The 24,615-nt window shown below is 43.9% G+C and overlaps 1 protein-coding gene and 1 long non-coding RNA gene across 2 annotated transcripts in view; both read right to left on the bottom strand.

Annotated features, from left to right (window-relative positions):
* LOC119392783 (uncharacterized) overlaps window positions 1–6,557 on the bottom strand; it is a 30,609-nt gene extending 24,052 nt beyond the window's left edge. Inside the window, exons 1-2 of the long non-coding RNA XR_005183701.2 lie at window positions 6,468–6,557; window positions 5,948–6,082 (exon numbers count right to left, since the gene is read on the bottom strand). This is a non-coding gene — a long non-coding RNA (uncharacterized LOC119392783). The remainder of the gene's footprint in view (window positions 1–5,947; window positions 6,083–6,467) is intronic.
* The window catches only part of LOC119393351 (hemicentin-2), a 138,518-nt gene that overhangs the window by 77,673 nt on the left and 36,230 nt on the right, over window positions 1–24,615 (bottom strand). The window lies entirely within an intron of this gene.

The raw sequence follows: 24,615 nt of genomic DNA on the forward strand, positions 1-24,615 counted from the left end.
TTTTTCCGGACCCTCTTAAGAGCGTGGACGGTTAACTTAGACGGCGCGCACACCAGGCAATATTAGAAATATATTTTTGCTTCGGACGACACTGTTTCGAATGTAGAAATAACGGCTGCGTTTTGCTTTATTACTGACGTAGTTCTGGAGATATCAATCCAGCGGTAATGGAAGAATCTAGAAACGCGTCCAGGTGTCGAAATTGAACGGCCCTGAAAAGGTAAATGCGGAAGTGTTTCCGCTTGCACCGAGAAGAGAGGAATAAATTACGCTAACATTCGTACTTTGACTACACGTTTTCAGACAGCGTCGCTCACGCCGGAATGCATGACCATAAACAAGCGAGAGAAAAAGAAGCAAAAAGGCGGAAGGCCTGACTCAAGTTATGCGGAGCACGTTCGAAATGACAGCGCCCCTACCGAGAAAAAACGCCCCAGCTTTTCTTTCGCAGGCTCCCTACGTAAATTGACTTATGGAGAGTTGGTGTTTACAATGAAATTACGATGCAGGAACTAAGTAAAAACGTCAGAAGTATCGGCGCCTCCCCGAGCACCGGAAGGAACCTTAAGGTGAATGCAAGCGCTTTCTTATCTTGGTCTTGTTGTTTTTTTTTATTGGTATTTTCTTTTCCTCCAAGTAAATTTCCGGGACTCCGAGTGATTGAAATTATTGAATATTGGACGCAGTCAGACGCGAAAGCAAATGCGCGCGCGCTCTGACACGTTGTCAAACAGAGCGTTTTTTTTTTCTGGTATATTTGTTTGTATTTGTTATACGACGTCTTGAAGCGAGAGGTGAGTTGTTATTTAATTTCAGAACGAAAGTGGTCGTGCTTTCTCGACATGCAAACTTGATAAAAAATAGAGAAACTTGAAAGTTTTAAAGTAAACAGATACTTTTCGTTTTTCGAGGATGGTTACCTGCATGAACCGTTAATTTTTTTATTCTTTCTTTCTTTTTTGTTCTACAAAGCAGAGAGAGGAAAGACAGTGCGAGAACGCCAGGAGCAGGCAACCTTACGTCGCGGAAAGACGAAACGAAACTTGCAGAAGAACTCGGTTCTTTGACAGTGTGCTATGATTGAAGCTTATGACCAATGTCACAGTTCATAGTTCCCCATCTTGAAATAAAATGCCAATAAATATCGAATTTCCTAAATCAATGATTGAATTGAGTGTTGAAAGCAATCTTAAATTTTGCTTTGATGGTTAAGTAGCTGTGCAAATATTAAGCTCCTCTTTTCACCGTGAAGGTTCTAACTGGCGCGGTATTGTGTGCTCGCTATTAAAGCTGGATCCGTAGTTTACAAAAAGCTCAAACGAAACAACGGAGAGAGAAGGAAGTACCCGCATGTGAAAGGGAAGCATTTTTCTCGGTAAATATAACGCAAAACGCGAGAGCCAACAACAGACAAAGGTAGAGGCAGCAGGCCTTTCAGAAATACGGTCAAACATCTTCACAACCTGTTTCAACTGCGTTTTTTTTATGCTTTTTCTCAGCCTTTCTAGGATTGCGGACAGAAGCGTCCTTTATAGGGGGGGCTTGCGCGGTAAGCCGGAGTCAAAAGAGTCTAGCCTCTTAAGATATCTCGTCGCCTCTCTTTCATTCTTCTCATACAAAAAAGATGAAAGGAGTTTCGCTCAACGCTTTTACTGTTCAGATGGGATTTCTTTTCACCACGGTGCCTGATAAGAGCCCGGTGATCTCGCCGAGCAAAAACGCCACGTCATGAAAAAGAAGTAGAAACGTGGAAGGTGCGCCCACGTGTACAAAAATAAAATAAAGGCGGTCCCCTGTGGTCTTCGTGACCGATAAGAACCGTATCCGCGAGCGAAGAGAGTAAACGGAGAGGTAAGAACGAGAAAATCGCGGGAACCTGTCACGCAGCTTTCATCGTACAGGCTGCATGACTGATTAGGAAGCCTCCACTCTGTCACACCTTTCTGTTCAATATTCCACTTTCTGGGAGTTCCGATGCAGAGCAAGTCTAGCGGGAGCGCATGTAAACGATAGGATCAGTTTTGTAGGATAATTACATTTGCAAACAGACGATAGATGCGCCATAAGGAATTCGGTCGCGTACCAGATTCCCGCGTGGCAGAATGAGCACGTCGTGCGCACTCTATTGAAAGTGTATTTGCTACGTCCCAATAATCTAGGCTTCCATCCATCAGCTACAGATGGTAAACATACGTACACGCACAGATATACACCGAAACTAAGTAAATTCTTATAAAAGGGAAGAATGATTTGAAAATGCATCAGACTCGGTTGCACTCGTACAATGATCTGCAGCTTAGACCGAAAATGTGCACATTGTGATTCTTCTGCATATCTTATAAGTTTCATATTACTTAGTTACATATAATAAGTATTTGTCTAATGCTGTCAAGTTGAACATTTCGCCCTCAAGAACAACATAGTAATCGTCAATTTTCCCTGCAGATTTTAAGTGATAGCACATGTGTGCACCAGGGGCGTAGCCAGAATTTTTTTTTTCAGCTTTTCGGTGGAAGGGCCGGGGAAGGGGTTGAACACCCCCCCCCCCCCCTGTCTCCCCCCGTAGCGTGCTCCCAAACCAGCATGGCATGCACCCAGTCCAGCTACTCAACCAATATTATCGGTTTAAATACAGGCTGGCAATATAAAGAGAAGCCACAAATAAAGTGTAAACTAGATGAACGCAGCTCTTACTTTGCACATGGAAATTTTGTTTTAGTTCAAGCACCACAGGGTGCTTTACCTGCACGCACAATCTGCTTAACTAACACTAAAAACAAAAATAATCAACTCAGCAGGGTTTCTGTTCCGTTCTTACCGGCTTGCCTTGGAGAGGTTGAGGTTTACGTGACCTCGGCTACTCCATTTCTATAAGTTCCGCAGCGGGTTTGTTTCGTGTGTGTATGTGTGAAAGTTCCTAAAAGCTTCTCAAATCTGTTATATCTTTAGGAAACTGGTGCTAATATTCATGGGACTTAAATTTAGCTCTGGATGACGTGGTACGCTTCTGGTTTGAAATCGAAATTACACAGTTGAAATGTCTTTAGAAGCTTGATTTTCCAAATGTAATGAGATATTACTAGCTCATTACCATTCCCTCCCTCCCCACCCCCTACCCCGCGCTCCCAAACAATTTGCTTTCAAACCTTTCTTCTACATCTTGTATCTGCTCTTGATAATGTGTTTATCTCTCGTAGTGCTTGGCACCAATGGTAGCACAAGTTCATAAGTTGAACTCAGACAATGATCAACTCCAAGTTTTACTTTTCTAAACTCTAGACTGCATTAGTTAGAGAGAGAGAGAGAGAAAGAGCAGAGGAAGGCAGGGAGGTTAACCAGAAGTTTGTATCCGGTATGCTACTCTGCACTGGGGCTGGGGAATAGGGATTGAAAGTGAGAGAGAGAAAATAAATAAGGAAAAAAAAAACAATCACAACCACACGACAGCGTTCTGCTCAGAGGCGCTCTGAGAGGCCAGTGGATCGCAGGAAAGATAGTAGTGCTTGTAAAGCCTTTTTCTGCGTCGTTATGTCCGGACGATGGCGTAGTAGAAGATACCCTTTGATATATCTGCTGATACATAGAAGACGCTAGGGAGTTTTACACTAAACGCAAGCCTTTATTTGCGAGTTACTGTTTCCATCAGTTAATTATAAAGATCTTTTTATCGTCCATAAGCTACATCGATCTTCCGTGGCGATGATGGCCCGAAGCAACAACGCACCTTTATCGGGACCAAGTAGAGCGACTTGCTTGAATTTCTACATTACGCGTAACACGATGCCGCTGCCGCCGCTCTCAGATACATATGTCCGATAACGCGCTTGTTGCCGCAGTGTCAATAAAGGGAGGCCCGGCCGGTGAAACACAGCACTCCCGATTCGGCGTCCCATAGTGGAGCTGCCGAGGCTGCTGCAGCGCCACATCGTCCCCGGGACAGCTTCCCCACCTCTTCAAGCACCCCACGCGTTCGTTATTACGCGGGATGAGAAGACAACGTCGGCTGTACGAGGGGAGATGAATAGACGTGTCTCTCTGGCACGACGTCGCCCGCGCGCCACGTTGTCTTGACGGCACCCCGCTGGCGGAAGCGTGTATGTATCACGTGTGTGTGAGAGAGAGAGAAAGAAAGAGAGAGCTAGAGACTAGCCCGATACACGAGCGACAGTGAGGCACGCTGCTCCGAGACCCTCCCTGCGTGCGCGTGCCTGTGTACAGAGCGCTAGCATAGCCCAGCCGACGAGCTCGCCAGCTCAGCCCGACGCGAGTCTATATAGATGCTTATCATGCTGCGGATACAATACAGTACCCACCAACAACTCCATGAGCCCCTTCTCTAGCGTTTGTAGAAGTTTGCCATAACCAGGTCGCGGGAAGCTGGCTATGCTTGCTCTGGGATCGGTGGGCGCTCGCTGACGTCCTTTCTGCCGAGCGTCACGTGGTTCTGAGAGACAGAGGTCAACGTATTCCGGATTCTCTCTCTCTCTCTCTGGTATGTATAAGAAAAAGTCCCAAATACATTCGTACGTAGCGTGATCAACCTATAAACCAGCGTGGTTATACGTACGTCCGAGCCACTCGGATGCATGACGAAACGACTCTGAACTTACTGTTTCTATTCAGCGCTTATCAGGTTATCAGGTTATGCTGTTTATGTGCTTACTTACGCGTCACGTTTCGGCTCATTAAGACATATATGAAACAGCACCGTTACTTTCTCGCGATTTAACAGGAATGTAAGACACAAAACCTGCATATGTGGACGTGCCACAAGATCATTTTTACTTTGTCTTTTCTTTTGTTCCTTTTCTCCAGCGACAACTTGTTTTACAGAGCTGCTTTTTTTTTCTTGTTCTTTTTCTTTGTTTTCTCCGGAAGTTTACATCATAGAACTTTTAGCGTGTTCGCTTACGATTTAATTTTTCTAAGTTTATCATATTTATTGTCCACTGAAACTGCATGTCAGCAGCTTTTGAGGTCTATACTTGTGATCCAACTCCTGCGCATGAACGCGCAAATAACTTGGAAAAATGAGATCTTATATTACCCTAGCTGCAAGACTGATTATCGCATAAAAATATGAAAGACATGAATGTAAGCAGCTACCCATTAATTAGGTGTATGACTCCCATGACGACCAAATCAACTACCCTCATCCTGCCGACAGGCAAAGATGGCTGTTGAACCCAACGCCCACTTTCCCCGCCTAATTAATCAGTATTCCTGACATTAATCAGTTGGAGCCGTAAGAGACAGGCTTAGCAAGGAGACACAGCTCGTTAGACAGTGTGTCTGTTGCAACAATGAAGAACTCAGATTGCCATCCTGTTATGTCACCGCGCCCAGGCTCAGATGAGATCAATTAACTGTCATTTTTTTCATGTGGACCTGAGACAAGATATATTAAATCATTGCCATGTTTGTTGCTGGCGTAGACAGACATTCTCATGCTACTGCTACTCTCGAAGTACACCGGTCTAATTACTTTTATAGTGCTGCTGTGCGCGAACTATTGTAAATGGATTCCTCACTCTCTTCATTACCACTTTCCATAACCCTTGATGTAGGGTACCATACTAGAAACTCGCCTGGATGAATGCATTACCTCTCTCTTTCTCTTTCTCTCTCTCTCTCTCTCTGGGCGCGTGTGTTTAATTGGTATTCTACCAGTGGAAAAGGTAGCGTTTTAAGCAGTAATATAAGTTCTCTTAGAGTATGCGCACGTTATTAGGGTTCTTGTAATGTTAAAATTGTTATAATCATACAGCTTCAAAGTCAAGATGGGAGCCGACAGATCGAAACACGGAGTGGGATAGATTGAACGAACAGGCGAAAGTGCCTCAGACAGTCATGCAGTTTGTTCTATAACCGTTACATGACCTTACTTGATTTCTTGACTCATAAATACTATGGGCGCGTCTTTGGCAAAACTAGAAACTGCACTTACGGAAATATGCTGCTTATTTCAACAAGTACTTGTGTTCGAACATAGCAGCCACTCATCCTTGTCATAATGCGCGAAGTAATTCTAGGCCATGATTAAGTAATCACAGAAGAATAGAAAACTCCGGTGATGGAAAGTCTAGAAGATAAGAAGTGTGAAGAGTGCTACAGTGCATACGTCTATGAAATAAATACCAAGTCTGTAAATACGCTAAGGCATTGGCTGGCTCTAATAATCAATACTATGTCCAACATCACGATTGTCTGGAATATACTCGTACGAATAGTTTTACCATAAAAGCGTTGACCCGTATATACCAGTGACATCGTTTACAAATGAAGTAGGTATCACTGTAACTGCTTTGAATGTTGAGCAACACGTTATAATTTTTTTATGAAAGAACCTTATTTCCAGTATTGTATTAGGCCGTTCACGAAATGTTCGTAAGATGAGAAGAAAATGTAACAAACAGCAATCGATAATAATTAGAAATATTGTTTGGAATATGCAGCAGTTTTTTTACCTATTTCGCAATCTTTTTTTGACATCATGGTTTCAGGAAGTCACGAATCGGTGCCAACCATTATCGGTAGAAAGACGCAACTTCCTTACCTGCGAAAACAAGGGGAAAACATCTCACTTCCGAAACATTGAATAAAAGATATATTAGCTTTTTTCTTCCTTGCCAGTGTAGCTTATACTCAAACCTATTACTTGTTATCCTAAAAGGCAACACGAAGACGTAACATCACAGACTTGTTTTTATCAATTTTTAGATGTCAAGCATCTTATAGCGGAGTGCAATCCGGTGGTGGTGGTGTGCGGCGTGACAACCCTTACTGCGCATGCGCAAGCTCTCTCCAGAACCTCCTCTCCCTCTCCCCTTTCCCTCTCCCCTTTCCCTCTCCACATCCCTTTTCCCTCCCATTTCCTCCTCACCCTCTCCACTCCTCCTCTACCCTTCACCCTCTCCACTTTCACTCTCCCCTTTGGCTCTCTCTCCTCCCCTCTCCACTCCCCCTCTGATACGCGGGCTCTACATGCCGAAACGCTGCTTCGCATCGCCCCATGGTCCCCTTTAGCGGGAGATGGTTAAATTTTTACCTAACAAAAGACGAGAACATTCAACACGACAAACATTCCAAGTAGTAGCGAGAATTCATGTTGTCGTCATCGTTGTTGTTCCGATCACCGGCCACGTTGATGCTATATAATACAAGTTAATGTCCCTTGATATAATGAAGGAGGATTATCCTTCTTGATATAATATAGCATAAGCTTCCAACGATATTTTCTATGACATGCACAGTATACGTACATGTAAGTCGATATCAAATGTGTGATGAACTAGATATTAAACAATATTTGGTCGAAAAGGCACAACTTTCTTTTAAAGATCAGGTGCATTGAAGAAGCTATCGCTATCGAAATCTGCCTACTAGATGTCAGTGCGTTTTTGCAGATAGCAGGTTGAGCACCAAACCTTCATAAGATGGGACATTAATATGAACTAATTACTACTTATTGTGAATACTCAGCATACGCCTCTTGTAGCACGTCGCAATTAATCATTTTTAACGGCTTCTTCCCTTTTTTATCTTTTTTTCTTCTTTTTCCCCATCTCCTTGAGAAGTACGATGCTTTTAGTTATGTTTGTTGTTGTATAGTTGCTTGGTAGCGTAAAGTGTATTACTGCAGTCTGCATAAGATTGCGTCTAACGTTTGTGTAAGTTACACTGACACAATTTATAAGTATTTAGTTTATAAGCGTCTCTAGCGCTTTCGTGTACCGGTTCAATAAACTTTCCTTTGTGGCAGTTTACCGCGCTGGTAGAGCACTTGTACTTTGCTTATGACATAGCGTGTGGCTCTGTGTTGGCTGGCTAGACTTCTTGTGGTACGGGGAAGTGTTCTTTTTTACGCTCAGTAATAAGCGAAGATGGCGTGACACATTAAAAAGACATTGTGAAGTGTAGTTGTTAGTACGCTGGCGATGAACATTCTGCGTTTTCGTCTTTTTTTTTTTTGTTCTTGTTCTTGTTGCTCTTGTTTTTCTTTGTTCTTTTTTCTTTTTCACTTGCATCTTGTCGTGGCTTCTTACACGAAGGTTCGTACTCGGCTTATGCGTGCATTTGCAATCATGAAAAATGACCATCAAACAAGTTTTTTTCATTGAACTTCTTGCGCAGATTCAACGGTGTTGCACGCTATTTATGAAACACAGTATATAGTGCTGTGAATGTTCACCCCTTTTTCCAGAACGTCGCGTTTTCGTATTTTATGAACGAAAAAGCGAAGCATTTAAGGCAAGTGCAGATTAAGTTTATGGTGTGTACACGGTGTTTCAAGAAATGTGTCCAAAAATCCTCAAAAATAAGGGACATGCGATATTCGCTCGCTGTTTTCATAATTGCCTTTTTATGTAACGACAGTTATCCTACGGGGACTAGAGAAATAAATTACGACAGTAATAAAATAACCTAAATTATTTAACCTTTAAATTAATGGAGACAGGTGGTAGGGTAAAATGGCAGAATTGGAGCCTTTCCCACGAAGGGCCCATTGCCGCTTAGAGATTTCCAAAACGCGGCCGCTGGTTATTTTAACATAGTGATGAAATCTGATCAGTTACGGCGGCGAAAACGAAACGCGGAAGAGCGTAACAGCATATTGTTCCGAGACGCCCTGAATGAGCGACCGTCGCTATATGAACCATCGATCGACTTTGTTTCGTGGGTGTGTGGGCTGCGCTTGTGATTATGAGATGTGTGGCGCCCGTATACGTTAACGAACGCGGGAAGAATTAACACTAACTACTGCATTCATTGTCGTGAACAGTGACATCACTTGGGTCGTCTACTAGTTGCGCGCATCGGCGCTTCGGTTTCGGTTTTGTCAGTGAATTTGGACGAATTGGATTACTCCGCAATAATTACCAGAGGCCGCTTTTTCGAAATCTGAAAGCGGCAAGGGGCTAATATCAGGAAGGACTCCAACTCTCCCATTTGACTCTCCCATTTAAATCGCCACAAATAAAATGTTAATTAATTTAAGTTATTTAATAACTGTCGCAATTGATGTCTCTAGTCATCTTAAGATGTCTACCACCACAGAAAAAGTAATTATGAAGGCACTGAGCAAATATTAAATTTCCCTTATTTTTGAGGATTTTCGGAAACCTTTATTGAAGCACCCTGTATTTGTCAGCTTTGAGATTTATGCAGCTTTTACAGCCGTAATGGCACCCCGTTTTTCTATCTGACATTAAAGCAATAAGCACTACATAAGTACTCCTACAATATAGGCGTCATAACAGGTTAACGTCTGTGGTTTCAGTCTTGGCTTCGCTTTTATAGCAGTCTAATAAACATTACATCTGTATTCCTATGATTCAGCAAGCTATATTCAAGCGTTGCTCGACCCTGGAAAGTTACGTACAATATTCAGATCATCGCACCGTAAAGTGTACTTCGTTTACTTATGTATGTGCTCTAACGTGAGTGCTGACGTTACGTCATGCCATAAGTCCTTTAAACGTCAGACCTTTAAACGCCAGTGTTGTCGACATGCCTCATAAACTCACGATGTGCACACAACTACTACACTTTCAAAAACACGTTGATCCACTTGTAACGCTTGGCTCAATGCCAAAAAATGCAGCATAAAACTACTCGTTGACTGCTTCACATGAAACTGATTCCCGCAAGACGTGGGATCTGCCGAATTTTTTTCTTTACGGTTCACCATGATGAGGAACCTACTGAGCTCGCAGGTGATTGCAGACCCTAGCAGACATCGCAGCGGCGATTCATCAGTGCGGCAGGCCGTCGGACACCACATGCCCCTCACTGAGCCGCTGTGTACGATTGGCCACTCGAGATGGAACGCCCACAAGAATAGAAGACCGGGATACAACATCTGTAAGGTGGGGTAGTGCAGAAGCCTACATCAATGCTTCCTGTTTCGCATGCTGCGGTATCTGCGCGCTTGATTGATGTTATCTTTCCGCCTAAGAAACGATCACTGCGACAAAGGCTGAGATGATGCACTCTGACTGGTCGCCGCAACTTCCATCTCGCCATTTGCCTTCTTTCTTCTATCTGTTCCATTCCTGGTCCTGGCTCCCGTATCACCGCAACCTATCCCGACATTTTTTCCCTTTGGTCAGCAACACGCAGCTAGACTTGAGAGGGTCAGAGACACCCCATTCAGACGACGACGACGAGGCAAGAACGACGCCGACCCGGTGGAACTCATTAAGTCGGGACAGAATCGTCATTCGTGCAAAGCGTCTTCCTCACACTTGCCTTCCCTTCTCCCATACCTCACCTCTTTGCGATTGAAGAAGAAAAACAGGAAGAATGAGGTTGTTTGCGGCCGGAAAGAACAGCTCGACGACAACCTCTAGCCTATCTCGTCGGAAGCCCTATTCATACAAGCGTCTTTCCTGTCCCTTTAGCCTATGCCCCACCGAACGTTGGCAGCCGCGTCTTCAGCCAATTGCCTCCATCAGGCAGTCTATACGTGATGTTTGAGGCAGCTACAGAATGAAAGCACGGCGCGCGGCCCTTTCCGATCTATTGCGTTTCTTTTTTCTTGATTTTTTTTCGAAGATTGAGGCGACCCATAGTCTTCTAATTACGAAAAACTAGAGTGCTTCAAACCAGCACAGAAGCCATGAGATGAGCCATACTGTAGAGCTGCGGAATAATTTTGATTAAGTCCTCTTCTTTTCGATAGAAGCGAGATGTCTGATTAAGAGCATTTTAATACGCCATTCATGTCTAAATAGTTCACTGCAGTTGTTGTAGGAACACTGTTGGCCCTCACTCTAAGCCCGACGTATATACAATTTGTTAAAGATTTCAAGGCTACTCATCTTCATCGTATTCTTCGAGTCTGAAAAATTTGTGTTTAGCTACATCGGTAGTGTCTCTCACCTAACATGACAAGGACCTTATTGTAAGAAAGCGACTCAACAGCTTTGCTGGGGTTTTTTCTTACAGCTGGGTAGCTTCAAGGCTGCCTGCTCTTTATGGTGGCTGTTTCTCCCGATGCATACTTGCAGACAGCGAGATAGCTCCAGATGTACAGGCGCTGTTAGGTGTTCAGTTATCGCAGCTTAGGAGGTCGAATGAAGAACGTTGGGTGAAAAATAAAATAATAATAGCGAGACAGAAAAGCTTAACGTACCTAGAGTGAAAATAGCTTTTAGGTACACTTTTATCTAAACAAATAGAAAGGAAACAAGCAGCAGACGGTAGTGTGGATCTCCGTACCAGACACAAAATTGACGATAAACTGTTATAGGCAACAGGATTTGATGATCGGCAGATCCTTTTCGTGTTTCTATATTCAACAAAGCTTTTAAAGGCCACCCCTGTCTTGCCGCTACAATTTTTTAATCGCTTTTTGTCTCACTTATCACCATCTTTAAGCAAGCATGAATGTTTTCTGTATTGATTGTATTAAAAATGTTTTCCTTTACTAATAAATGCGCCTGATGACGGCCATTTCAAAATGTGAAAATGACATTGAGAGAAATGTTTCTCAATGCCCATTAGCTAATGTTATTAAACATGGCGCCCAGAAACACTACGGAAAGTTCACGATGTTATGAACGCGTAACTCACTTTCTGCACTAACTCTGAAAATCGAGTTTAAGAGCTTTTTACTTTTTTCTTCGTTTTCTCACTAGATTATTGGACAGCTTGATTTAGGAGACCAGCAATGAAGGAAGCATTGCAATTCCCGGGGAATATCTCTGAGCCATTGGGCCCTCTTCCTTCCTCATATAGGGGTCGCCGCCCTGCAGTCGTATTTATGGGCAGCAATACGCGTTCGTAAAAGCTGCATTACTTCCCGCTTACAGGCCCATAACGTCTTGAGAGGCATCGTTCCTATGGCTAGGTTCATTAGAGCTTATAGCTCCTTCTGGAGACCCGTCCCTCATCGGAACGGCTTTCCGGATATCTTCGGTTCGTTCACCTCGCCTCCGTTATTACGGTCGACAGTGCACGGGCATGATCCCAGAGAAATTTGGCTGCAGTCGCCACGCTAAAGACTTCTCGTGCTTCTTGGTGACGCAGATGACCACCAGAATGCGCGCCGCGCACTCTGGTGGTCAGACCAATGCTCCAAAATAAATAGCCAATACGGTTGCTTGAGTACTTATGACTACGGCAATGCGACAAAAGTCAAGCTGTATATATGCTTCGCAGTTTCTGGAAGTACAAGCTCAATGGCCAATGAAACAATCATTGCCAGAATAGACGTACAAACATGTAGGACAAGCAAGGACAAACATGTGACATCTAAGGCAATGACAAAAGAATGCAAGGGACGTCTTGACAAGCAGCGTAGCAATTTGAACTATTTGGTATAGTTTCGTCTTCAAAGAGTGCACGAAGAGCATCGGGGGAATTTTTTTTTCTTATTTGAGCTACTCATCAAATGATAAATACGGTGCGGCATTTCGCGACAAGTTATATTATTTAAAATTATAAGTCTTCTTTTGTTATGATGAATCACGCAGTACGTTTATTATCTTGAAATAAGGGACGAGTGGTAATGTCCGAGCAAAAACACTACGCGGGACGAAATCACTGGACAGACACGTGGACCTATAAGCAATTTGGCGCAGATCCTTCCCAGAAAACGAGCACACCTTCAGCTGCGTAAAGCCCGCCTAGAAGCTTGACAAATGAGCATAAGACAGAATGTATTAATAATATCTGGGGTTTAACATTCCAAAATCACGATAGAATTATGAGGGACGCCGTAGTGGAGCGCTCCGGAAATTTCGACTACCTGGGGTTCTCTAACGTGCACGTAAACTAAGTTCACGGACCTCAAATATTTTCGCCTCCATCGGAAATGCGGCCGCCGCGGCCGGGATTCAATCCCGTGACCTTCAGGTCAGCACAGCAGTTGAGCGCCATAATTAGACCCCCGTGGCTGGGCCATAAGATAGTAGGATCCGTCTGTATCATATTTTCTGTCTAGATTTCCTTCCTGCAAAAACAATCAGTTTACTCAGTACAATACGTAAGCTCATAGAATCCTAATGAAAATAAAAAACCTCTATGTACAATGATCAGCAATCTTATTGAAAATGCTTCTTAAATCCTACAACGGTTCATTTTGTCGTTGTTGCCGATGTCTTACTAATGTTTTTTTTATTATTCTTTACACTAACGAAGCGGCTTATCACATCAAAAATATAAGATCACATTACAGACGTGGGACCTCGCTGTATCGTCCACAGGTTTTCTCTAAGACAAAACTTCAAGCCAACTTTATTTGCTGGCCTTAGATGCGACGTAACTGGGCACTATCTTTCTTTTATCTTCTTTTTCGTCTTTTTTTAGGAAGTACATGCAATAATAATGAAGTCACTTTAAGCGCAGTTGCTATTGCAGTTTTCAAGCAGTTTTTCAGATAGAGCGGAAGAGGACACACTATACAACCAGTGTTCCCTGACAAAGCTTTTACGGAAAATCTAACCAACGTCACCACTCTTTCTCTAGGCCGAACAACAAAGCTGAGGTTATACGGCACACCGACAGAAATGTCAGGGGGAAATAAGCAGCTAAAATAGTGGCCGCCGTGACTGAAGGTGTTTGTATCAATGCAAGTACTCGCGTAATTCGACACTACTGCTTTCTGCGACCTCTAGAACAAAACACACGTGCAGAGCCGGTTCTGGCGATGCCGCACCGGTGGCGGTAATGTACATAAGAAAGAGAGCCTGGTCGCAGAGGATGGAGGGTGCCACAGAACCCTTGGGAGAGGTAAAGTTCCGAGCGCATCAGGCCCGTCGGACAGCATTAGGCTCCAGAAACAAAAAAAGCGCTGTAGTCGAAGATTGATGACAGAAAACGCACCCTTTTCGCAGGCCTACCCGCTAACGTTCGGCCAGCACCTTCGACCAATATGAATAGCAGGATGGTCTTTTCTGCCGTCCTAACACTAAAACGATTCATGAGAAAGTGCCTTCTGTAAATTATGAACATGCGAGCTGAGAGGATGGGGTACTGAGGTCTGCATATGTTCAGTTTAAAAGCTAGTTTGCCGTTCTGCCAATGTGTTTCCCTGCATGCTCTATCTGGTTAACACTCGCACGCGTTCGTATACGCCCCCAAAATTAATGCGCAGAAAATACATCAATCTTCTTTACGGCAAAATCTTTATGACAGAAAACAATATCACCTTAAGGGTGCGTAACATGAAAACCTCATCAGTGTGAATCAGTACAAATCACTGCTCGTTGCAGGACTCAAAATATCAACAGTGATACAACGATGCATTAGCCTCAGACACGTGCCCGAAAAAAATAATTGGAGGGTTTGCGATAACATACGATCCTAAGCGATAGCGCCGATGAATAGCATTAGCTCTCCAACAGTCTTAGTGTATATATAGTCGCACTGACAAACTTGAGAAAGACTGCGGCAGTGACAAAAAAATTATTGTTCCAACAGCCTGGCTACCAGCCAGCCAGACTCGCAGCATATCGCTGCACCTCGCGATGCTTGATGGTGCTAAATATACTGCGGTATTTTAGCACATTCACGTGCTTAGTCCAAGGACAGGCAGTCTATGAGTAATGGTAATGGAGGACGTGGGTCTTTATCACGTGTATAGATTCATTACCAGGAGCTCCCTTCAGGGTTACTCAACGCTGGTTGCGACATGAGTGGCGGTCCTCAAGTCCCATCCTTCACAGCTGTCCCCGGCCGTCGTGATAAATGTCTGGATTATGCCGACAGCAGAACACGAATGATGCTCAGCACCGATCATGGCGAAACAGATGGCCGGCGGTCGTTGACACCCTAAGCACAAGAGAACTAAACATGACATTTTTTGCTAGTGTTTACGTTCATTCGATTGCATAAACGCTACTGATGAGGCCCGTATACTTTTACCATGCCCAACAAAGTATAGTAGGGCCATCCGAAAGAGCCCGTCTATTTTTGAACACTTGATGACTACTCGCGGTAGCAATAAGCACACACCACCGCGTGCTGCACACAACTTGCATACCGTTTCTGTACCTGCAGGCAAGGAATCTATTTCGCAATATGGCCTCAGCACCTGAGCTTTCATCACGACCGTCATGTCAAACATCACCAACACTACTTAATAGATGTTACTTGGAGTAGCTGCAGCAAAGCTCCCAAGTACAGGGTACTCCAAGTTACGTGCCTCCTGCTCTCAGCTTTGCATTAGTTCTATAATTGCCATTCTGGAAGACCTTGAAGTAACGGCACATGAGCTCAAATCTGCCTAATGAAGCTGTGTTTCGAAGCTATCCTGGATAAAATGTATTTTCCTCAAATACGAGAGCATAGCGACGACAACTATCCCGGTCAGCAAAATCTATCTCGGACGGCACAGACTCCTGAGTAAAAAAAAAAACAACTACCAGGTGACGTTGAGTTTACTCGCGTCTATTGTGGACCGAATAAAGTTGTTTCACTCACTCACTCACTAAGAAATAAAGGATTGATTGCGCATCAAAAAAAAAAAGAAAAAGAAGAGAAGCTTAGAGCGCTTCACTCGAGCCTTTCTCAATGTGTTCTTTGCGCTCTTGTTAGCCACATCCGCTACTGTCATTTCAGGCATGCGTCTGTGGCACAGTGGTTAGGGCGACGAGCTTTGGTAAGAGGCGCTTGCGAAACCACGTTTTGCTTTCCACGTTTATGCTACCACTCATTATTTTATTTCTGTACCTCAGGACACTCTTGTGTGCCGCTATCTCGCCTTCGTTGTCGTCTCTTCAGTGGTGCCTGCTTCTTGCAACCTATCCGGGTAAAAGCTGAAGTGTCCGCTCCTTCTGTTGCACATAGAAGAGCACATAATAATTGGTGTCGGCATTTAGAGCCCTTCGACTGCGCCTTTGGCTACTTGCGTGGGTGTATCTCTTGCTTGTTTGTTTTCTTGCCGAAAGAGAACCGCGCACAATACAATATCAAGCTGTGGTTGGCGTCTGATATGCACGTGCTCAGGGTCCTTGCACTGAACAGCAAAAGCAACGTGGGTAGAGCCGATGCTAGACACACATTTGATGATCGTCACTGTTCTGTCCTTGCGCTTCATCGACATCCGAGTGCCCGAAGTATTGCCACAGAGATTGGTGTTTTTGCCCAGCTAGCAGAAATCGAGGTCAACTGATCGTTTCTGCTCTGTGGCTTCCACGGAATGTACTTATTTCCCGAACTTTGCCCGTCCGACCAGCAACTTGCAGGTCAGGCAAAGAAAGCCATTGGCTGTGGGCAGAGCCCTTATCAACAAGACCTGGTATGGCCCTTCGGTGTAATACAGACAAACTAATGTGCTAGATTCCCTGTGGTACTGTCGGATGCGACTCAATGAAAAAGCAGTAGATACGAAGTCCTTGACCTTACGAAAGGACGCATAGAGGTCGACGAATCAAAACATATACTGCATCGGACACTCTTTGGCGTTATTTTCAGTGAAGAAGGCCGTTTCTTTTTCCTCTAGAAGGCTTTCCGTAAGTAAGATAAACTCTATAGGTACATCTTGGTAATCGATACCAGCTCGCCATTATCCCCTGACATATCGCTAACTGCAAATACAAATAACTTAAATCGGTAATTGTGATTCCCCTCGCCTTCACTTTCATAATATCATAAAACGTTTTTACAGGTCTAGTTTACCTTCATTAGGAGAAAATTTTCGTCGTCATTTCCCAACGCTAAAAAGCTGAAATACTAGGTGAATGTACGCCTATTCCGCTTGGGGTGAAAAACATAGAACAATGGAGCGTTAGTGCATAGAAATACAACAAACGTACATTGTCATTGTGCTATTCAATATGCCCTGCAGACGAGAATACTAAGCCATATTCTGTGGCATCAAGTGAAATAAAAAGGAACGTGCATGCTTTACGAATAGCTCAGAGCAATCTGCCGTCGACCATCGATGCTTATATCTATATATCGTTACCTCGCTTAAATAACGGCATGGACAAATAACATGAAGCATCGTTACTACCTATGTTTGAGTCCCGCCTTGTACATGCTTAACTGATGCCGGAATGAAGCGCAGCGTCGTGCCGTCGTATTCAGCACATATATGCAATTTGTCGGCTGTCTGCAATCGCTACGCTTTTTCGGATATTGCAGTTGTATGCCGCATAGAGCTTAATATTTAATATTGTAACTGAATCAAAAACTGAAAAAGTAGCAGGTTAGGTGCTCCTCTCAATAAGCAACACGAGCGCTCCTTTGGTCAGGGCTCAGTTTCGACACTAAATTCCATTCAGGATAAAAACAAGCAGCTTTTGAAAAGAAAAATATGCGAGGTGAGCTTGCTAAATATCTCCGCGCGCTGCGACGTGTGTTTCACAATATTCGAATGAAAAGAAGAAATTGAAGTATGAGCAAGCAACTTGTTTAATGAACATCGAAATGAAAGAGAGAGAGAGAGAGAGAACGGAGGGGAAATGCAGGGATGTTAGCCACGCATTGACTCGGTTGGCTACCCATACACATGGCATGGAGGAAATGGGGAATAATAGATAAGATAGAGAAGAAAGCAGAATAGTTAGAAAATCTCGGCATGTCGGAAACTTAGTGGGAATCGATTTCACACGAAGCAGACAGAGAGTATCAGTCTAAGCCGGATCTTTTGCTTTGAGCCAAGCGTTGCGAGCTGGGTCGACGCCACTGTGTAGATCAAGTACCTGTGCGCATATCGTGGGCTTGCCAGGCAGGCCGACTACACTTGCGTGCTCATGGTTCGTCATACACTCTTGTCCTCCTATGCCAATTTTTTTTAAGTACTAAGTTAAGGAAGCGACCACGAGAACAGGCAGACGTAGGCGGCTACATAGATAGATAGATAGATAGATAGATAGATAGATAGATAGATAGATAGATAGATAGATAGATAGATAGATAGATAGATAGATAGATAGATAGATAGATAGATAGATAGATAGATAGATAGATAGATAGATAGATAGATAGATAGATAGATAGATAGATAGATAGATAGATAGATAGATAGATAGATAGATAGATAGATAGATAGATAGATAGATAGATAGATAGATAGATAGATAGATAGATAGATAGATAGATAGATAGATAGATAGATAGATAGATAGATAGATAGAAACGGTCAAAGTACCTTTGACTCGTTAAAAAATGCTTCGCATTGGAAAAGTTGTCATATTCCTATAACATCGGTCCCCGCACCACGCTTTGCTATTGGTGTCGATACGAACCCATATTATTCTCATTCACAGCACATTAGGCTGGAGACCTTCCCTCATTCAATGAATTTATTATTCGCTCAGACAAAGTAAGAAGCAGTGTGGTAATTAAAAGCCGTATTCAGCGCACTGAGTTGTCATAACCCTTTCTACCGAACGACAGCAAGGTAACAAACGTTTTCATCATAAACGAAGGTTAAAAAAGATGGCTGCGTATGATTGTTAATATCATTGTGTAGATCTATCACTTTGGTCAACGTATTTAAGCATGAGCCGCCACTGGTATAATCAACGATCTCTGGTGTGTCAAGAGGTTAAATTTCATATCATGACATTAACGTTGTCTTCACGGCTTTTAGTCAACAATCAAGTGTCCACAACAACTGTCCACAAAGACTTACACATTGCCTGCACACAAAAATTTGCGTACTGACGATGCCACCCACATGTGGGGCGAAACATTGTTGTTTCGTGCTTTCTTATTGCTGAGTAAAGTCAGTGAAACAAACGCTGAAGTATGAGTTCCTCTGGCTAAGGAAAATTTTGTCGAGTATCCAATATAATGACGTTAACCTAAATCTATTTTAATCCATAGGCGGCGCACTTTTTCCTAAATGTCGATTCAAAACAGTGCCCTCCAAATTTAAGCGACATTCCGATGATCGACAATGCGAGTCGTTTCAAACTTCCGTCACTCGCCAGGAATTCCACCGACTCGGCTCGTGAGAGCTCGTCCAACCGTTCCGGCACCGCCAAGAGCCCGATATACGCCGGCCCGCGGCGCACTTTTACGACCAGCTGTCGCATTCTTTCGGGTAGTCATTATCTTGATGAACTCCAGAAAGTTCGGTCTCGCTTCGGCACCTCATCGTTCGCTTCTCGGGGGTTATTTCGCAAGTCTAATGTTCGAATTCGGGCATATCAATTGACTCCGATGGGAAAACAGTTCGCAGAGAATCTTTTTATATAAAATGACGTTTTAGCGATCTCCAAAAGATATGTACTACTGTGCAGAGTAGAATAGTGGGAGCGCATCCTAAGTTACTTTAAGTTGCTTTACTTTTCTACAATAAGGAACAGGAAAATACGGACAACCCGAAGGGGTGGCTTAGCGACTACGATATTGCGTCGCTAAGCAAGACGGCGTGGATTCAACTTCTAGCCGCGGAAGCCGCATTTCGGTGGGCGAAACGTAAAAACACCTATGCACATAGATTTCGAGGAAAGTGGAAGAACCGATGTGGTAAAAGCTAATCCGGAGAACCCCATCCCGGAGTACCTGAAATTACCTTGACGTTGGTCCGTAAAACCCTAGAATGTATTTTTAAACATAGATCCAGCAAAAGCCTCTATGTTTCTGTACATACCGCGCAATTGCGTTGAAGGATTCTAAGTTCAGTAACTGATAATTAAGTCTTCCAGTTGGCACATTATAAACTGTTTTCAAAATAGCCAGAAAAAGTATTGCGCTTACATTGTAAAAAAAGAAAAAGGGTAAGGAACATTATTATTTCGACTGTAGATTATTGTTTTCATAGAAGCGATGTTTTCTACAGATAATCATTGCATTGCAAACAAGAAGTAGCAGTGAATTTCATTATATAAATAAGCAGCTGGGATATGAACCTAATATTAGTTTTAAAAATGCAGCATGCGGAAAGGGGTGAGAGTCGCCGTTAAACATGCAGCAGTGCGAAACATCTAAGCTTCGCACATTAAAAATACAGCTGCGTCGTTCACAGTACAGTGCCGTTTAACGATGCATTTTAATATGTGTTGGGTCGCCCTTTTTCAAAGACTGATGATAAAACTACCTTTTAATCAGTTGTACATTGATTGATTAGCTCATTAATAAATAAAGTAGCAGCGGATTTTGCCAACAGTGGGCCGGACTATGGACTCGACCCGTGTTCCCGTAAGCCAAGTGTTTCTTACTCATCAACAACATTCGCACTCTAACTACTTTTGTTTGGTAACCAGTATTAAGCCTGTAAGGTTCCAAACGCAAAACGCGAAGAACGAAATGCTAACGTAAAAGAAATTTCTCAGAGTTAAGCAAACTAGTGCCACAATTCACTGTAAACAAAGCCTAACTATAATACAAGCATCAAGAGGGGCAGTTGTGAGGCGACACCGCTGCCTCGCCTGTCGAGCGCGCGAGTCAGCCGCAGATAAAAAGCGACAGTCGACGACTGGCGTAACCTAATCAAACGGAATTCATGAATAAGAGGATAAAGAAGGAACACATAACGCAAAACAAGTGAGCGAGCAAAAGAAAACGCGCCGCGACATTCCTCACCAATTAACGCTCGTTATTGATGAGAATGTTTCGTCTTGGTCTTACGATTCTTCGTTTCCTTCGCGCGGAGTGGCAGCTTCAGATCAATGCAGAGGGTGTTTTTATTATTATTTTCCTTCATTATATTCCGACTGTCTTCGGCGGTGCTTCCTTTTTGTCCTAGCTCATTCCTGTGTCGTTCACTCTTCCTTTCGTGGGTTACATGCCACATTTAAGTCTGTCTCGGTCTCGTTTGTCTTTGGGCCGTGACGTAATTGTCCACTTGCCCAGTGTTAAGGCTACAGCTGTAACCCGTTTGCGTCTTTTTGCACTCCTGTACTTCCATTTTGTGGAGAGGCCACGAGTGAACGGCCTCCTCAATTGATTCTTTCGTTCAGTTCGTTAAGCCAGATTTTCTTTTTCTGCCACTTCCACTTCTCCTCTCTTTCTTTTATCTATCACAGACCTGCCGCTCCTCTAGAGAAATTCTCAAGAGCCTCCAGAGATGTTGATAGGAAGTCTGTACCGACTCTTCGCTGGTGAGGAAGTAAAGAAGACAACACACTATTTCCCTTTCACATCGCAATATAGCCCCAAAAAAGTGGCAGCCACCGATCCTGTTGGATGGAACGAGGTGGCAAGATTTAGTGTGATTACCTAGGCCCTCTTACTTTTTTTTCTTTCTTTTGTTCGAAGGCGTTCCCCTCACGCGGCACCCTCACCATTACGTGGGCTTTTCTAGTGGCGCATTTCGTCTCAGTCGTCGTCTTTGGTTGCTATCCTGCCGCTCATTGATTGCAGCGGGTAGTTCCTGTTTACTTATCGACGCAAACGAGCCGCTCTTACCGCCTCTCTGTTGCTAGAGATATAGATCTTTGGGCGTGTCAATTCGCCGTTTCTGTTTTCCAGCCTCCTGCACTTTCAGGAACAGATTTCATTACACGAGACTCAAGGCCAGCCAGTCGACTCAATAAACGTGCCACCACGCTCCAACCTATTTATGTTTTTATGTTGTTGAGGGGCCGTGACAGCGATACTTACCATCGATAAAGATTACCAGCCAGCGAACACGATAGCCATGAATGTCTGCAAATCGAGCTTAAAATTAACATGTCACCGCAAGAGTACATTTGTATTTTGGTGCTGCATAAGTCAGAGGAGTTTAGGCTCATGAGGTTTACTCGACCCGTTTTGGATGCGTCCTCACGTAAATATTTAGAGCCCTCGCAACCTGCCTGACGTATAGATCGACATTCTTGAATTTACTTGCCTAATATATGAATTCACATAACTGACGACAGTGTCCTCGGTGCTATGCAGTCATATTTATTTAGTTCGTTATTTATTTATTTATTGTTATACAGTCCGTGACGAGGCTTGTATTTGTGCCGATTTCTGCGTACTTGCAATACCACATGCGATTCTTTCTTTTTTTTCGGAGGTCGTATAAATGAACGTTTTGTGTCCCCCAGCACAGAGGAAAGACTACGTATTGTTAACCCAGACAATTCATCTGTCTTTTGTTTATTGTTCTCCCTCGTGAATGTGTGTGTGTGTGTGTGTGTGTGTGTGTGTGTGTGTGTGTGTGTGTGTGTGTGTGTGTGTGTGTGTTGTGTGTGTGTGTGTGGTGTGTTGGGTGTGTGTGTGTGTGTGTGTGTGTGTGTTGTGTTGTGTGGTGTGTGTGTGTTTGTGCGTGCGTGTGTGTGTGTGTGTGTGCGTGCGTGCGTGTGTGTGGTGTGTGTGTGTTGTGTGTGTGTGCGCGGTGCGTGGTGTGTGGTGTGTGTGTGTGTGTGTGTGTGTGTGTGGTGGTGTGTGTGTGTGTGTGGTGTGTGTGTGTGTGTGTGTGTGTGTGTGTGTGTGTGTGTGTGTGCGTGTGAGCGCGCGCGCGCGTGTGTGTGTGAGCGCGCGCGCGCGTGTGTGTGTTTGAACACGGCTAGACTATCAGCTCAAGCTCACGGCTATTTGGACAGAAGTGGCCGCCCACCTCAGGACGTAAACAGCCTGGTGAATGAAATCAAGTTGAATTCTCTCTCTATCTCACCTCACTGTGGCGTTGTTTACTATAGCGAACGTAATAAACAAGAAAATGACAAAACCAAAATTTACGCACCTCATTACGCAAATGCGCGATGTCTAGTTAGCCCGCCCATATATACAAAGGCACGCGTAGGGTTCACTATTTTCAAGCTCGCGTATTAAGCACACTGCAGTTTCAAACGGCCGTGTATCAAGAAAAGTGCCGCGCGCTGCGAGCTGTTTCTCGCTGATAGTAAGCCCTATCTACACGTCGCCAACATAAATCTCCCCCTGCTTGTCGTGAACATATTTTCTTGCTTCCAGCCATTGGGACAAAGAGTGCACTCGGTCTTTTCTCTTGCTTTTGGCAGAAAAGCGAAGGTTTGGTAGAAGGGTAGCATAGACACATGGCACCAGGAAAACAAAGTTTACTTGCCCCGGTAGTGCGCACAAAGCTGTATTATTATTACTTTTTCCTCTTTGATCGGTTTCTTCGAGGCACTAAGAGAGGTTACGAGCGTTAGTAGACTGGCGAAGCGTGCACACGAGCTTCGCTTTCCGGCACAATTGGTCACGCGGGGGCCTTTTCTGCAAGTGCTGAGATATCGGATCCCCAACCTATTCTTCACCCTGGCGCCAACGTTATTCGCCTCCTCACCCAGCACCCCGAAATCCCATCGAGAGAGGCGCTCTAGCAAGCATTTCTGTAGCAACGCTGGGTCACAGACGAGGTCGCACTCTCGTATAATGTCAGCATGCATTGTCCAGTTTTTCTACAGGTTTCATTAATATTTATCGCTACTATATGCCAACGTCATTGTATACCAAGTATCAAGATTTCCGTTTCTTTTATGAGTAACGTGGTTAAATCGACTCTTATAACCACGGGACAAATAAGAGTACACACAACGTGAACTCTGGACTTCACTGGCACTCATCTTGCGTGGAACACTCTTTTGGGTGTTCTGCACTCACCGTCATGCGAGCGGCGCTCACTAACACTCCCAGGTTTAAATCCATAGATATACCCGATAAAGTGACGGGAGCACGGCAGCCGCCGTAGCGCAATTGGTAGAGAGTGGGATGCGTTATTCGAAGGTTGCAGGTTCCTTCCCCGCCGGTGGCAAGTTGCCTTTTCGTCCACTTTAATTTCTTCACAATTATAAGTACTACAAATGAATGCCCCTTATACTTTTTGGTTTCATTGTCTGTTGGTTCTCATTAAAATTGGGTCTAACAAAAAAGAACGAGCCCTTAAATTCTCCTTCTTTCGTTTATAACGAACAAGTATCATAGGGTTTTTCACAATACAATTTCGCGACATGTTCAAAGGTATTCCACCATGTCAGGAAGATACCACAAGAACATCATGAAACAATTGAAGAGATCAGAACGGCGCGGGCAGTTTGCCGCCCGAAATGGCAAGCTGCGAAGATTAAAGCGAGAGAAAATCGGAATCGATAAAACCTTACGGCAACCAGGAGTGTTGGTGTGTAGCGCAGCGGCGTTTGGCATGCTCATACACTTTTAACTACTATTGCAGTTTAACTACGGCTGTCATACGTAAAGTAAGCTGTTAGTAAAAGTGTTTACTAACAGCTGGTAAAACGTTCAGTAACAGCTAGTAAAAAAAAAACTATTTAGAAAATGCTAGTTCGCGCTGTTTTTAACCATGTATACGTACCAACTAACTCACATTCACACGCTATTAAGGTATTATCAAGACATACAAACGTAGAAACGATCATTTTTTTTGAAGAACTGTCGATGATGTCGCATGATATGAACTTATCAAATTTCGTGTAGTACGCATGGTCCAAGACACACGAACATACGCAAGCGAACACTGAAAGCATTAGGGTTTGCCACAGTATAGAAAAAAAAAAGTTTTTGTACTGCACTAAACGTTAATAAAGCCTCACCGCGGCGTCATGGCGTGAAACACGCCCTGCCCTTTTTTAATCGATCACTCACTGTCAACCAACTCCATTTTGAAGCGCGAAAATTGTGATCCATCACAGCGCCGGTACTGTCTGGCCATGAATCAAGGACGCCTTCCCGACGGCCTGGTATATGGCCTCTAATAAAAGTCCGGCAAACTTGCGTAAGGCCAGCTGCGAAACCTATAACATG

Source organism: Rhipicephalus sanguineus, chromosome 5 (genome assembly GCF_013339695.2).
Source record: "Rhipicephalus sanguineus isolate Rsan-2018 chromosome 5, BIME_Rsan_1.4, whole genome shotgun sequence".
Taxonomy (NCBI): Eukaryota; Metazoa; Arthropoda; class Arachnida; order Ixodida; family Ixodidae; genus Rhipicephalus; species Rhipicephalus sanguineus.